The sequence below is a fragment of the Terrapene carolina genome, unplaced genomic scaffold (genome assembly GCF_002925995.2).
Source record: "Terrapene carolina triunguis isolate 2854851 unplaced genomic scaffold, T_m_triunguis-2.0 Scaffold112, whole genome shotgun sequence".
Lineage (NCBI taxonomy): Eukaryota > Metazoa > Chordata > Testudines > Emydidae > Terrapene > Terrapene triunguis.
In genome coordinates, this window is record NW_020664463.1 from 2,182,318 (window position 1) to 2,198,164 (window position 15,847).

Here is a 15,847-nt window from a genome sequence, read left to right on the forward strand (position 1 = left end):
GTTGCCTGTGCAAACTCGATTTTGCTATGTTATGTGTATCCATTATGACTTTAATTATGTTATCGTATACTATTTTTTCCACAGGACCCCTGCCTCATTCAGTGCATAGGATGGATGGTGCTCACTTAATGATCAGCTATTCAATATTTTTTATCCTCATTGTTCAATGTATAGCCCTAGGCCTTATTTACTGCAGACTATTCAAACCCTGCTATGAAGACAGAATTGTTAATTTCCTTGTGTGCTTTTCTGTGGCACTTATCAATAGGGAGTTGGAGTGTGTCACAAGTATTAACGAATTTATCTTAATGTCACCCCTGTGAGATGAGTAGGTATTATCATAGAATGGACCCTGAGGCACAGAGATATTAAGGCCAAAATTTTCGACTAGTTTTAGGTACTCAATTTAAGATCCTAGGACTTGATTTTTTTTCAGAGGGCTTAGCATTATATAGCGCTCTGTATATGCAAAGCACAGCTCCCAATGACTTCAGTTGCATCTGCGAGTGCTCAAAACTTCTGCAAATCAGAGTCCTGGCTCTCAAGTCAGGCACCCAGAAATAAAGATCATGCAGTTAATGAAAAGTTTGCTTTTCATGACTAGCCCAGCACCATTGAGATAGAGACAGGGATAGAATCTAGTTCTCCAGGGCTGCATTCAGCTGCTGTAAGTATAAGACCATCCTTTTATCTTCCTGCAATTATCTACCCCATTCACTACACATCTTCCAATTTAGTTTGTGTGGGCCTACACTCACTTGTCCCCATTGCTTCAAGTAATACACACCTTCCAACTAATGCAACAAATGAAGCAGGGGTACTACAGAATTCACACTCAGAAAAAGTCTATTTTGTGCACTGAATGAGGCAGGGGCCCAGTGGAAAAAAATGGCATGTCATCATCAATAGGAAAAGTACATGTTAAAAATTACTGAGACATCTTTAAGTCACAAGGGCCTGATGAAATACATCCTAGAATACTCAAGGAGTTGACTGAGGAGATATCTTTAAAAAGTCATGGAAGACAGGAGAGATTCCAGAGGACTGGAAAAGGGCAAATATAGTGTCAATCTATAAAAAGGGCAATAAGAACAACCCAGAATTACAGGGAATTACAGATCAGTCAGCTTAACTTCAGTACCTGGAAAGATAATGGAGCAAATAAGTAAGCAATCAATTTGCAAATACCTAGAAAATAATAAGGTGATAAGTAACTATCAGCATAGATTTGTCAAGAACAAATCATGTCAAACCAACTTAATAGTTTTCTTTGACAGGGTAACAAGCCTTGTGGATGGGGGGGAAGAGGTAGATGTGGTATATCTTGACTTTAGTAAGGCTTTTGATTCTGTCTCATAAACAAACTAGGGAAATACAACCTAGATGGAGCTACTCTAAGGCAGGTGCATCCCTGGTTCGAAAACTGTTCCCAGAGAGTAGTTATCAGTGGTTCACAGTTAAGATGGAAGGGCATATCAAGAATGGTCAGACTAGGAATCTTGGGATCCTTTTCAGGTTCTAGAGGGGGCATATTGAGTTGGGTCCCGCAGGGATCAGTTCTGGGTCCTGTTCTGTTCAATATCTTCATCAATTATTTAGATCAGTGCTTCTCAAAGTCGGGCCGCCGCTTGTTCAGGTTAAGCCCCTGGTGGTCCGGGATGGTTTGTTTACTTGCTACGTCTGCAGGTTCGGCCGATCGTGGCTCCCACTGGCCGCGGTTCGCCGTCCCAGGCCAATGAGAGCCCCGGGAAGCGGGGCGGGCCGAGGGATGTGCTGGCTGCAGCTTCCCGCCACCCTCATTGGCCTGGAGCGGCGAACCCCGGCCAGTAGGAGCCGCGATTGGCTGAACCTGCGGACGCGGCCGGTACACAAACCGGCCCGGACTACCAGGGGCTTTCCCTGAACAAGCGGCGGACCGGCTTTGAGAAGCACTGATTTAGATAATGGCATAGAGAGTACACTTATAAAGTTTGCGGATGATACCAAGCTGGGCGGGGTTGCAAGTTCTTCGGAGGACAGGATTAAAATTCAAAATGATCTGGACAAACTGGAGAAATCGTCTGAAGTAAATAGAGTGAAATTCAATAAGGACAAATGCAAAGGAAGGAAGGAACAATCAGTTGCACACATACAAAATGGGAAATGACTACCTAGGAAGGAGTACTGCGGAAAGGGATCTGGCGGTCATAGTGGATCACAGGCTAAATATGAAGATATTTTGGCTGAAATTGTTCAAAAATATTTAGCCTGAGGTAGACAGACCTGTCACACACCTGTCATGGAAAATTTTAGCCTGAACAGTTAGATTTTGACAAAGTTATAAGCAATTGAAAACAGGTTCTGATAATGGGAAGTGCTGGGCAGCCCTAATACTAGGCTGAAACCAGCCATGCCTAAAATAATATCTGTGTCTGGAGATGTGGATTTTTTAAATGGAGTTTTGCTAAAAAGAAGATAAACCAAGTATCTTTTCCAAGGTCACTCTCCTTTCTGTGATACAGTAGTTCATTTAAATGTTACTAAACATTCACAAATAGTTTTACTTCAGCTTGTATTTTTCCTCTTGAGCCATCGGACAGAACGGAAGCAATAATCAAGACAATATTACGAAGCAAAATGTATCTCATGAGAGTCTCAGCAAGCAAAATTTTAGATAAATAAATCAACCTCTTCGGACTCCATCAACCTGTGGCTCTCACAACTCACTGCAAGGGCATTTGAGGCATTATTTATGGGTACTAAAGATCATTTCCACTAGGCACACCCCTCTGAAATGACCACTTACGTGTACTGTAAATATTCTGGGTACTTCAAGCTTCACTACAACACTATGTCCTGCTGTCTCCTTAGCTGGTAGCTTAAGACAGTTTTCTTTATATTTTACTTGGAACCCAAGGCTGGGCATTGGCTAACAAATAGCACATTTGCCTTCACAGATTTGCCTATTTACCACTAATGAATCACTGAGTGATGTCCCAGCCACTGTGTGCAACCACTGTGTGGTAAAAGCTCATACTGCCCCCACTCAATACTTCACAAGAGCTCCACAGAGTGAAGGATGAGTGTGACCCTTGCACAATCCTTTAAATGGGTGCAGCATGTGCTCTTGGTTAGCTGTACTGACTAGTCTGTATGAGTGGACAGGGCTTCACCTTACTCCTTCCTTACTCCTCTTCACTCCCTTTGGTGTAGGTAGTTGCACTAGCCATATGCTCAGGAGAATACAAGGACTAAGATTGGGTTTGCCCCTATATGGAGGTGTACTCTTTGTGCTCCCATATAAGGGCCATCACCCACCCTTGTGCTCTGATGTTTAGGAAGGATGCAGTCTAATCCCTAAACCTTTATAGAGTGCATTGAACACGTTAAGTGATGCTAAGTGATTGGATGAACATGGAAGCTGAATGGTATAGATGAGTGTAGGGACTATAATAGGATATCTGGTTGCCAAGTCCAGAATACAATTGTGGGTGGAAAATTCCACTCAGAACTGAGATTCTGTGTCTGCACTAAAGAAGTTTAAGGGTTTGTTTGACATGGGCTCTTAGCAAGACAAAAAAACCCTCACATTTGTAATTAAACAAAATGGTTGAAAGAGGCTTCCTAAGCCCTACTCTGCAAGGATTGTTACGCGTTTCGAAATATGTCAGATATACAAAATAACACCATTTTAAAAAGATGATTTACAGTCCTGTAACCAAATTAGGACAGTGCTATCTTCCCTTTGTATATGTTTGTTTGTGCTGAAAATATCTAGAGTCCCTTGCAGTATTTCTACGTTGTCTGTTAAATGATATAATTTTAAGTGTTACTGATAATGACAACAATACACAAGTCCTGCCTGAACTGTTTCACTAGAGACAGCCTGGACGAATTAAGACCAAATCATACCAGCTGGTGTAATAGGTCAGTTCTGAATTTGACTCTCGCTCACACCTGTAACTACATTTAAAATCAATATTGGTTTATTTTGTGCTAAACTTTTTGGTTTATGGCAAGCAGAGAATGTTTTTGTTAAAAGAAATGGGCAACCCAATTCCCTCATCTCCCCAGGCACAAAAATAGCATATCTATACTCAAACCAATAAAGAATGCTCTGTAGATAAATACATATTGTAGCGGTAGAGTGTAAGGATTCCATTAATGCTTTAGTGATATCTTCAGTGAAAAAAAAAAAAAAAAAAAAAAAAAAAAAAAAGCAAAATGGATCCTCTGCTTTTACTCTGCCAGGTCTGTATTGAAGCAGCGTTATAATAGCTGCTGTCTTTCTTTGTTTTTTCCTGTAGGCATCACTTGCTGTATTGTAAGCGAAGAAAAAAAAAACTTCATGACATTTCCCTCTTTTCTGTCTCTTTCTGTCTCTCTTTACATTTTTTGTAAAGAACAGTCTGCTTCCTTTTGTTACTGTTACGATGTACCTTTACCTTCTAACTCCAAGACTGAGTCGGAAAAGCAATATGAAATTTTCTAATGCAACCGAGAAATATTAGCTTTATACCTCAGAAAAAGTGGCTTTAGCAATATAGCAGAGAAATTATTGAATGTTATCGGTCATAGTGTGATTCATTATTTTACCACTGTGCTCTGAAAAGTTGCTAGTACAGCTCAGAGCTTTTGTACCATATTCGTACTGTCTGTGCGAGTTCAATTCCTAACACTTTGGTCTATCTAAGCACTGTAATTATTTGTACACCAGCCTCTTGAATCTCCCCCCGCCCCACCCCGCCATCATCTAAGCATACCATACATGCAGTAATTTGAGTTACTATTTTTATTTTGGTGCATCATATGGAAACATTCTCACAAAGGAAAAGATGGCTGAAGGAAGAAATGAAAATTTGGAAACTGCGTGCTCTGCATTTTGTATATATTCCCTGCCATACGCCCATGTAACTCTCATTAATGCTAATGGGATTTAATACACACTGCAAGAGGAAACTATCCTCATTTATTTTGCACTGAATCGAGTGGTACTAAAAGTGCTGTATTGACAATCCTGGCCTCCTCTATTTATCCACAGAGCAGGCTGTGTAACTGCAAGCTTCCTCACAGAGCCTGGTATCTCAATCCTCTTCTGGAGAGAGTGTCTGAAGGACAGTTCAGTCTCTTTTCTGTCCCTAGAACCTCTGTTGAGACTGTCACCACAGGGGCCAGTTTTGTGGTGGGAACACCTGTAAACTAGGCCCCAGCTGTCAGGTATTAAATTTAGGCCACATTTGGATGAGTGATGAAAGGGTGAAAAGTTCCAATAACCCATTATAAATTGCACATGTAGCTGGAAACATATAGCATATATTGCGCTTGATTCTCCAAGCCTTCTAGTAAGTAGTACTAAAGATGGGTTGAAATTTTTCATTCTGAACCTTTCTTTGCTGGAAAATCCTGTTTTATTAAAATTGAAACTTTCTGTGGAATTCTGTCAATTCTGATGAAATTGTATTTATAACCCCTCTGCCCCTCTGGGGAAAAAAAGCATTTTGATAAGGTCCTAATGAAATGTTTTGATTTATCTTTTTTCATATAGATATGATTTGTTTATATTATAGTAGAAATTACAATTCAATATACAATTTGTAAAAGTTGAAATTGGATTCAAACATTTTTCTTTTATCAAAAGAGAATCTTTGGATTGACCTGAAATTAAATTTTCTAAATTTTTAGTGGTAAATTTTGACATTTCAGAGTTTTACGTTCTAAATTGGAATGGAAACAAAACTTTTCAAAATTTCCCATAGAAGGGAAATTCTGAGTTTTGACCAATTCTAAATTCTAATTATTCTTGGAATAAACTACAACTCAATAAGCATAAGAGTGACAGAATTAGGCCCATAATATTTTGACAATGTGATTTTATTTTTTATTTTATGTGGGAGTATCTTATAGGCAGTAGCTCTGCAAGGAAGAAATTATTTCAGTTAAATAGGCTCAGATACGGAAGCAAGTTTACTGCTCAACTTCCAAAAGGAACTGCATCACAATTATAAATGAGCATTTCTCTTGAAATCTAACTGCATATACCAGGGGTGGCCAAACTTACTGGCCCTCTGAGCCGCACATGACAATCTTCAGAAGTTCGAAAGCTGGGGCACACCTGCTGGGAGCCAGGGATTGGGGCTTCCTCTCTGCTCCTGCTAAGTCCCGAGCCCTGGGAGGTGCGCCTCGCAGAGCAGAAGCCCCAAGATGCCCCTCCCCACTGGGCAGAATCCCCAAGACCCCTCCTTCCTGCTGAGAAGAAGCCTCTACTGCACCACCCCGCTGCAAGGTAGAGGTCCTGAGCTTCCCCCCGCCCCCGCCACGGTCTGGGAGGTGGAGAATGGGGAGGCGTGGGGGGCTCCGTGAGCTTCACTTTAATGGTAAAAGAGCCGCATGTGGCTCACGAGCCACAGTTTGGCCACCCCGGCATATCCGTTCAGTTAAACAATAACTGGTAAAACAATCAGTAATATTGCCTTGAGAATATTACGGTATATAATATTAATTTTTTGTTAGTTACCTATCCAGCAGCCAATTTTTTGTAAGGGTTACTGTGACCAATACTTAAACAGTAAAAATTGTCCATTGCTTTACTCAAAGACCCTCCTGCTGCAATTGTGGATGGGCTTCTCTCCACCTAGAGAGTGGTTTTCATCTTCAGATGCTCTCTTAATGCTGTCATTTGTAAAATTATATTATTCAGAGAGCTCTCTTCCTAACGATAGTGCTGTTGGTAATTATCTTGTAACAATTCACTAGACAGAGTGTCTGTTTTTGAGGCTATTCAATACTATCACTTTTTCTCTTCCAGGCTGGCAAGCAATGGCATTTTGTAGAGAATATATTGCTTATGTAGGTGGTGCCAGAGTGTGCATGTGCCAGCAGTGGTTTCTAAGCTTTCTATGACTCAAGCTCTTACTGCAAATACAGCAAATATCCTTGGACTCAGTCAAGGTTGAAATAAGTTCCACACTGCGGAAGTTAACTTTCTGAGTTCTACTACCACGGAATCCTTTGCTGGACATGTCTACAATGACACCTAAGCTAAAAGTAATGTCACAAGAAGGTTGCTATGCAGCCTCTATAGAACTGAAATTAGGCATACTGTGGGGTTTTATACTTCGCTCTGAAGCATTCAGTATTGGCACTGGCAGAGACAGCATCCCAGCCTAGTTAAACTTTTGCCTTGTTTAGTATGGAAATACCTCTATTCTGAGGAGCCCATTAATGCACAGTACTGGCTTGCTTTAAAGAAAAATAGTTGTGAATTCCTCTGCGTGAATAGCTTTTGCTTTCCCTGAATAGTTTCACTCCATCTATCATTTCGGTGTTGCTGACTTACAAATCTACCTTTTCCCACTTGTTCTGTCTTGTGCTATGCAACTGTGCATGTGTCTCCAATATCACATCATCCTGGATGGTTTGCCCCCAGCTCATCCACAAAATGGCTGAAAGTGACCTCTGTTTTCTTCTTCCCAACCTTCTCCTCTTCCACCTTTCTTCACTGGTTTTGACAACACCATCACCCTTGCTGTGTCTCGTGCTTGCATGCTCAGTGTCATCTTTGACTCCTCTCCCTCCTGCTCCTTCTACCTCCTTGCTGTAACCAAGTCTTGATGCTTCTTCTTCCATCATATCTAGAAAATCCATTCCTTCCTGTTTGTCCCCAGAGGATCATCCATGCCCTGATTATCGCCAGCCTCAATTACTGTAATGTTTCATTCCTTGGCCTCTGTTATATCCATGTCACTCCCTTGCAGTACATTCATAGTATAGCTGCTAAACTTAACTTCCTCAGCTGTGGATTAGACCAAGTCATTCCCTTCTTCAAATCCCTCCACAGGCTGACTCTTGTTTATGAAGTTTAAACTTCTTGGCCTTGACTTTAAAGCCTGTGCAGCTCTGCTCTGGCCTACATATTTGATTTCCTTTCTTATCATGTTCTTGTTTTGCACCTTTTGGTCCACCAATGATGTCACCTTGATGCTTTATTTATTTCATTATATAATTGCTGTCTTTGTGTCTTTTTCCATACTGTCTCCTATTCGTGGATAAACCTTGCAATTCCCATGTGCCAGACCCACAATCTTTCCTCTTTCAGATACTTATTAAAATCTCAATTGTTGCATAAACACAAAGAGATGATTTCAGAAACTTTCCATGCCATAATTTTGCAGGAGGGGGACTACAGTAAATGAAAGTAAAAATTAAACAAGTCCTGAGTAAATACCATGCTTTGGGTCTCCCGTTGCTTCTTGTCTAACGTGTTTTGTCTTTTAGTTCTGTAGGCAAGGCAGGTATTGTCTTTGTGTCTTGTATAATACCAAGCATATTGTTGATGATTAGCAGCTAATAAATAGATGGTATTAGACATGGTACACAACAAAATAAAACTAAGATATGTTTTAAAAGTTAGCTAGATAATATTTCTTTTCTTTATTGTCTCCCTGTAGCAGTCACCACTTGGGTGGGCCCTTAAGTCAACACATACCCAAATTAAATGTGAGACCAAGTTATAAAGTTCAGATCCAAACTTTACCAATGTGTGGGGATATTGAAATGAAGGTTTTTGTTTGTATAGGGACCACCCCAAAATTATGTATCCGGATTCGGTCTTCGCTAATGTTAGGGGTGGTTCTCTTTTCTGATGTGTACACACCAAAACATTGTTATAATGATTGTTACTTTGGAACTTTCACTTGGAGAAGTTGAGATTTCCTCTTTGTTTGCTAGTAAGGACACTTCATGTTTCATGCTTAGGCAGGTCTCCATTGCAAGCCTAATGGTTACATTCAATCTTGTGATAAGACAAACTAGCGCTTTTACTGGACGAATGATACTGTATCTTGTAGACTTTGAGAGGGTTGTTTGCCAGGCTTTTGTAACTCAGCAAAACAGTTCACTTCCACTCTACAATTTATTTAATTAAAGCTCTTCATCTCATTAGTAGGGATCTATCTTAGCCATCTACCATTATACAGTAAATTGCTTTAATGAATTCCATGATTCTCTCAAAATTCCCAATCAGATGAGAGGGCCTGCTAATATAATAAGTCAAGAAAGTGCAGCTTTGGAGATTCATTAAATTGTATTTCTTCTGAATTGTCTCTGAAAACTCTGAAGGAATCACGGTGCTAAAAGGAGGTCATTATGAGACTTACTAGCTAGAGAAGAACCTGAGCTACAAAGTTCAGTTCTGGATCTGAACTTCCCCAAAATGTTGAGATCTGATGTTTCTCTTCAGCTCATTATAGTTGTGGAGCCAGCTATAAAGTTCTGAGGAATAGGGTGCTCAGAGCCTGAATTTTGATTTGGATTCATCTATAATGATATAGGGACAACTGTGATCCCAATAAAATCATATCAAAACATCTATTGGCTTTAGTGGGAGCATGATTTGGCCCACAGTATGTTTGCATTAAAGGTGCAGAGCATTTTGAGGGAAACAGAGTATAAGGTGGACAGTTCCTGGCTATTTGTTCAATTTCTTCAGACAATTTACTGTTGTTGTTTTTTTTAACTTTACCCCTCTTCCAGTTAAGAAAGCATTAGAACTGGTCACAAAATGATGGGAGGAAAAAAGGCCAACTTATTTTTGTTAACAAAGAAATGACAAATATGTTCTGACCAGCTAACAAAGATAGTCAAGACATGGAAAAAATGTTTCATGGGGAAAAAAAATTCCCACTTCTTTTTATGAAAAGAAATGTTTGGATGGAAGGTTTACATGTGTTTCAGGTACAATGTTGTGACCGTTCCAAATTCTAATCCAAGCTATGCTCCTAACATGCGGTAGAGTATAACCTAGGGCAAGTCTCTTCACTTCTTTTCCTCTGTTTCGCCATCAGAGTAAATAGGGTAATCACCTTTACCTACAGCTCAGGGGTGCTTGGGATTAATTAGGTAATGTTTGTACAGCACTTTGAACATATAAAGCACTATCTGCTTGCTAAGTATTATTTTGTTGTCAGCAGATTCCTCTTTGAAGTGGCAAGGCACTTACTAGAGGTGGCAACTGCTTCTTATTTATTGAGTGAGCTTCTGTATAAACTATTGCTGGGGTGTGATCAAATCTTCTGTGTCCCCAAAAAAAAAGTTTCCATATTTAGACATGATGATTTTTGTACAAAGTTAGGCCATCCCCTGAATCCTGCTAGTGCATGTAAATGTGCTCCAACATATATACAACTTAGTTTTCAATTAATAAAGCAGCTGCTCAGACATGATTTCACTGGCATGATTGTTTTAAATCATAAGAATTTTGAAAATTTTCATTTTAACATGAACCAAAGTTTTGTTGACTTTATGCGTCTAGAGTTTTAGCAGTCTCCTCCATATATGTTGTCCTTAACATGCTTGAATCAAACCTAATGGACTCTCCTTTACACAAATAATTAAGGAATTCTATAGTGCCCTTTCTTCCCTCAAACAAAAACAAAAAATGACAGGGTTCTACAGTAAGAGTTCCATACTCTGGAATGTTACAAGATCAAGTTGTAGTATTTTAGACCATTAATATAATATTTTATATAGCTTGGTGATGAGGCTAGTCTACTCTTCATCCCCTTCATTACTTTGTTTCTGTACACGCCTCCTTTTCTAAAGTTCAGTGGTACTCTGAAGAGTGACTATTTAAAAATAACCCCATCTTGCTGAGTAAATCTGCTCTCTGTATATTCAGAGTCATCATTGCCAACTGTAATGACAAAAATAATGATACGTTTTTACTGTTTTTTGTCCTTATCCACGCTGCAAAGTTAACACAGCGAAGGAGAAGCACATTTTGTTCCAGCTCGTATATCGTCAACACAATTGTTCACTAACTTACAATTGGTTACATCTGTGCAAATCCAATGAAGACACTAGGGTTACACGGGTGATCCTGTGAGCATCATTTGGCCTGCAGATTCTTTATTACAGGTTATGATGCACGAGATTGAAAGAATTTATGCTTGGCTCTGAGTGACTGGATTTATATGACAGGCAGGAGAAAAAATCCTTTTACTTGTAAACTGAACATACTTGGTCTGAAAATAATTGAGAAGGAATAAATATGGAACCCCACAATACCATTTTTAGTAACTTCTCAGAGTAAAACTGAACATAAACCTTCAGTATGAAGACAGAGATGAAGATTATAGGTCAAATTCTATGCTGGTTTACCTCTCTGCAGTCCCACTGAAGTCAATGGTGTGTAAATCAGCAGAAAATTTGCCTCTGTCCAACTTTCCCACATGCACTAAAATACATAAGCAAACATAGGTGCTGGAACTCAGGGTGCTGGGGGAACTGCCACACACCCTTGCTTGAAATGGTTTCCATTATATACAGGGTTTATAGTTTGGTTTAATGGCTCTCAACACCCCCACTATAAAAATTGTTCCAGCGCCTCTGTAAGCAAGTCAAACTGCATTCCCCTCCCGCTCCTGTCAGTACTGCATACTTTGAGCTCTTTGATGCTCTTCATTCTTAGGGTTGTAGAATGATGTTCCAAGTCATAGTATAATTTCCCTTCAGCAGCAGGAGACACACTGCTGTATATTATGCCCTTTAGCTAAAAGAAAAATTGATTCTGTCATGTATAGGTTTATATCTCATCTATTTTTTTAAAGGAAATTTTTAACACTTCTTATAAGACTAGGGGAGGAAATAACAAAGTACTGGCACACATGACATGATTCTACCATCTAAGGAAGATTGTCCATCTTGTGGAATGAGAAATTCAGAGGCAAAGCTAAACAATAGTTAAACTGCAGGTTTTGTTTTCTTTGTAACAAGATCGTTCCATAGCAATTACAGTCTGTGTGGAAACAAATGCTAGGGAGCTAAATGCAGCATATGTCAAGGGTATGGAACATCTTACTTTCTCAGTACTGAAATTTTGAAAACTATTTTTCCACATAGGGCCAAATATGGGACGCAGTTCATGTGGTGGTAGAGGGTATTTTAGCCTGAGAGGGCTGTGTACTGCTTCACTCTCTAGATGAAGGATAGCCTTTTGGTTAAGTCCCTGGACTAATCAGGCCATCTGGAATCTATTCTCAACCTTTCCTATGTGATACTATCTGAATTCTTTGTGCTTCAGTTCCCAATCTGAAAAACTGAATGATATTTACCTTACCTCAGTGAGGTGGTGAGACCAAATTTGTTAATGTTGATGAGCACCATGGAAAAGCCCTGTAAATAAGTAAACTAAATATTATACTGCACTCCTCACCATAATATCTGAATACTTGGTTAGAATGTGAGTGGTGTTTGTAGAGAAGGAATCTTCTGCTGATGGGGCTCTGATTTTTTTTCTTCTTGATAACAGCTCAGTTTTGGAGCTGATAGTTTGGAAGGTCCCTCTTTCAGTTATGAGATCTGTTGACAGTGTTGCCAAGTCTTACTTTGTTTGATGTTTTACTCAAAGCCTCAACTCCTGGAGTCATTGGATTTCATTGGAATCTCAGCTTTCATCTGAAAACCTCATGTTTATGTAGAAAAAGCATGGAAATATGAACCCTAAAAGCTCAAAAAAGTCAAATAAAACCAATAAATTAATTTGTAAAGTCTCATGATTTTTAAGCCAATATCATGATTTTGGGGAGGCCTGTCTCATGATGTTTCAATGCTGAAAGTCCTGCATTTAAATTTCCTACCCTGCAGACAGACAGCTGTGGGACAGAGGGGAATTACTCCTGGCTGGGAGGCTAGGAAGACATTGCACATTCCCAATATTTCCCCTGATGTCACTCCCCCTGCAGCTAACCATAAATCAGGCTGGGTGGAATCTATATCTCCATCCCTGGGAATGGGGAGGAACGTGGTGATATCCTGCTGGCTCAGTTCCCAGTCAGGTGGTGCCTTAGATTTTATGGCTGCAGAGCTCAGGTGGGCTGTGCAGCTCTAGAAGACGTTGCTCTATAAAAAGTAAGCTAAGGATTTGGCCTGCACTTCATTTAAATATGGATATATATCATGAAAGCTAACTTGGCAAACTTTATGAAAAATGAGCACTGAGCAAACAATTTACAACAGATAATTTACCAGACAAATTTAGTCTTTCTTCTTGTGTAACTTGCAGGAGGAGGGCTGGATTAGGACATAGGTAATACAGCCCATCTGTAGATCCCCAGCTCCTAGAATACACAATGTAACCAGAACCTCAGCTCTCATTTTAAAAAGAGTTAGTTTCTAGTTAATGGTTACAAAAAAACCCCTTCAAAATGTGACCTGAGGGAAACAGATGCAAGTAAGTCTGCCAAAGTCAGCAAAGAGCCTGAAACACTAGCTTTGAGAGGAATGAACTGCCGCACGCATTTTACAGAAATGTTAAACTGGCAGCACTGGGGACGTTCCTTCTAACACCGCCCCAGCAGGGATCACTTGGGAGGATCAACAAGAGCCCCACAAAGGGGTGGGTGGAGGCTGCATTTTCTGTTTTCTGGACAGACCCCAGGCTGACCGAAAACAAGGAGCACGCAGTGGTCTGGGAAGGCTCACCATGCTCAAAGATGAGTCATGGTGGGCCTCCAGCATATGGTGCTTGTGTAGTAAGCCCCTACCATTGCCACCTGCAGAAGAGTTAGGCCACAGCTGGAGGCAAGGCCAAGGGGGTCACCCATGTGAGATGAGGTTAGGGCCGTAGAGCCAGCCCTGTCTATCAGCAGATCAGGATTCACTTAAATGTATTTGTTATTCAGGGTTATTTTGCCATTTTCCCCCCTCCTCTATGAGTTGATCAGTGTTCCTTTCCTGTGGGGCCACCAAACAGTTGATGAGGGAAGAGCTCCTCACTAGCTGTCGATTAGAGGACGTGCCAGATGCAGCCAGCAGAGCTAGCCAGAAACTCCTATAGGCTGCACTCACAGGGAGGGGAAGGCAAAGTCCCTTCCCCACAGCCTTAAGTACATGACATGGCAGGAGGTAGAAAACACCCACCAGCCTCTTCCCGGGGACTTAGAGGAAGGTACTGTTGGAAGGAGATCAGAAAACCACTGCTGGGGAGATTGGATCCAAATGGGGGCAAGGGAGGAGAGATGGTTGGAAAAAAGAGGGTTTCATCTGTGGAAAACTTTGACAAAAAGTTAATTTTTGCCTCAATTTTTCATAAAACAATTGAATTTTGGCAGAAATTTGAGAAAATTAAAAATGTTTGTAGGAAACAAAAAAAAATTAATTTGGAAAAGCTGCAATGGTTCCTTATCCATTTATGTTTTGGCTTCCTCATGCTCCCACTTCAGGCTAGGTTCCCTGGTTGGACTACATTAGGAATAGGAAACCTATGGCACGTGTGCCAAAGATGGCAGGTGAGCTGATATTCAGTGGCACTCACACTGCCCGGGTCCTGGCCACTGGTCCGGGGGGCTCTGCATCTTAATTTAATTTTAAATAAAGCTTCTTAAACATTTTAAAAACTTTATTTACTTTACATACATCAATAGTTTAGTTATATATTATAGACTTATAGAAAGAGACCTTCTAAAAACATTAAAATGTATTACTGGCACTCGAAACCTTAAATTAGAGTGAATAAATGAAGACTTGGCACACCACTTCTGAAAGGTTGCCGACCCCTGGACTACATCTTCCATGGTGCACCATGGTATCCGCTCTTGGTGAGGGGTGGTAGTGCACCATAGTAGTCCCTGGCCAAAATGCATCATGGAAGATGCTGTCAGAGAGGAATGGAGACATTCGGCAACCAAACTGCAGCTGCCACAAGGCACTGTGGCAGCATTGCCAAATCAAAATATCTGTTTTTGGCCAAAATATTATGATCTTTGGTCAAACTGTTCTGTGGAAAACAGACTTTTTTTTGTGAAAAAATTATTGTTGAAAACCCAAGATTCTGCTGAAGAACAGTTTTGATGAAAAACTTTCAACCAGCCATGCTAGGGAATATAGAAGCCAGGATGGAGGACAGGATACAGGGAAACAGTGTTGAGTGGAGACACAGTATTATGCATATGTACATATGGGCAAAGACACATGTAGGTCACAGTGCCACTGGTAGAGGTAGACTTTAGGGAGGAGAGGAACTGAACTTATCTATGAAGCCAGCTCCATGTCCCAAAGTGTATATATCACACAAACTTTAAGCCAGGGACATGCATCATCGCTAAACTCATGTGGGCCTATTCTGTAGTCTTTATTTTTGTAAAGATAACATTTGGGGCTATCTTGAAAGCAAAGTAAAGTAAGATTTTGGAGAACATACATTTGGTTATTTTACTTTATTTTTGTATGTGTGTTAAACTTAAAAACACATTTTAAAATTTAATTTATTGCAGAACCCCAAGGGCAGGAACCACATGTCACAGGTAACCAAATTAGAAGTCCACAGGTTATGAGATCAGAAACCCCTAGAGAAATATTTAGTGGTATGTTTACTTAATATCTAACAGCATGTGAAGTTTATTTATTAATATGCCTGCAGGTTTCTCTCTAATCCCACGTCTCAAAGATGCTCACACATAGATAGACAAACCAGGAGGGGGTGAATTGCCCTGGCACTATTTCCATCTAATAGAATAATATATCTGTAAAAGAAGAAAGTAAGGGTACCGTAGGTACCTTTCTGACCTTGACCAAATCTAAAGTCCTGTTTTGCACAGAAGCCTGTTGTGCGGTGTTTACAGAGCATCAATAAGCGCATGCGCAGCAGCTTTTCTTAAGGTTATGAATCTTTAAGATGGAAAGTAATTTATTTTTTAACATAGCCAGAAGAGCAGTTGCTTTCAGTTAGGCAATGAGGGAGAAATTTACCCCTCCTCACACCAAGCCTGAGTAACTGGACTTGGTACAAGGAAATCTACAGAGTTTGGCAAGATAAGATTCACCCCTTCAGCATATTATCAGGTCACAGGGCTTCAGCTCAGCCTGACAGAGG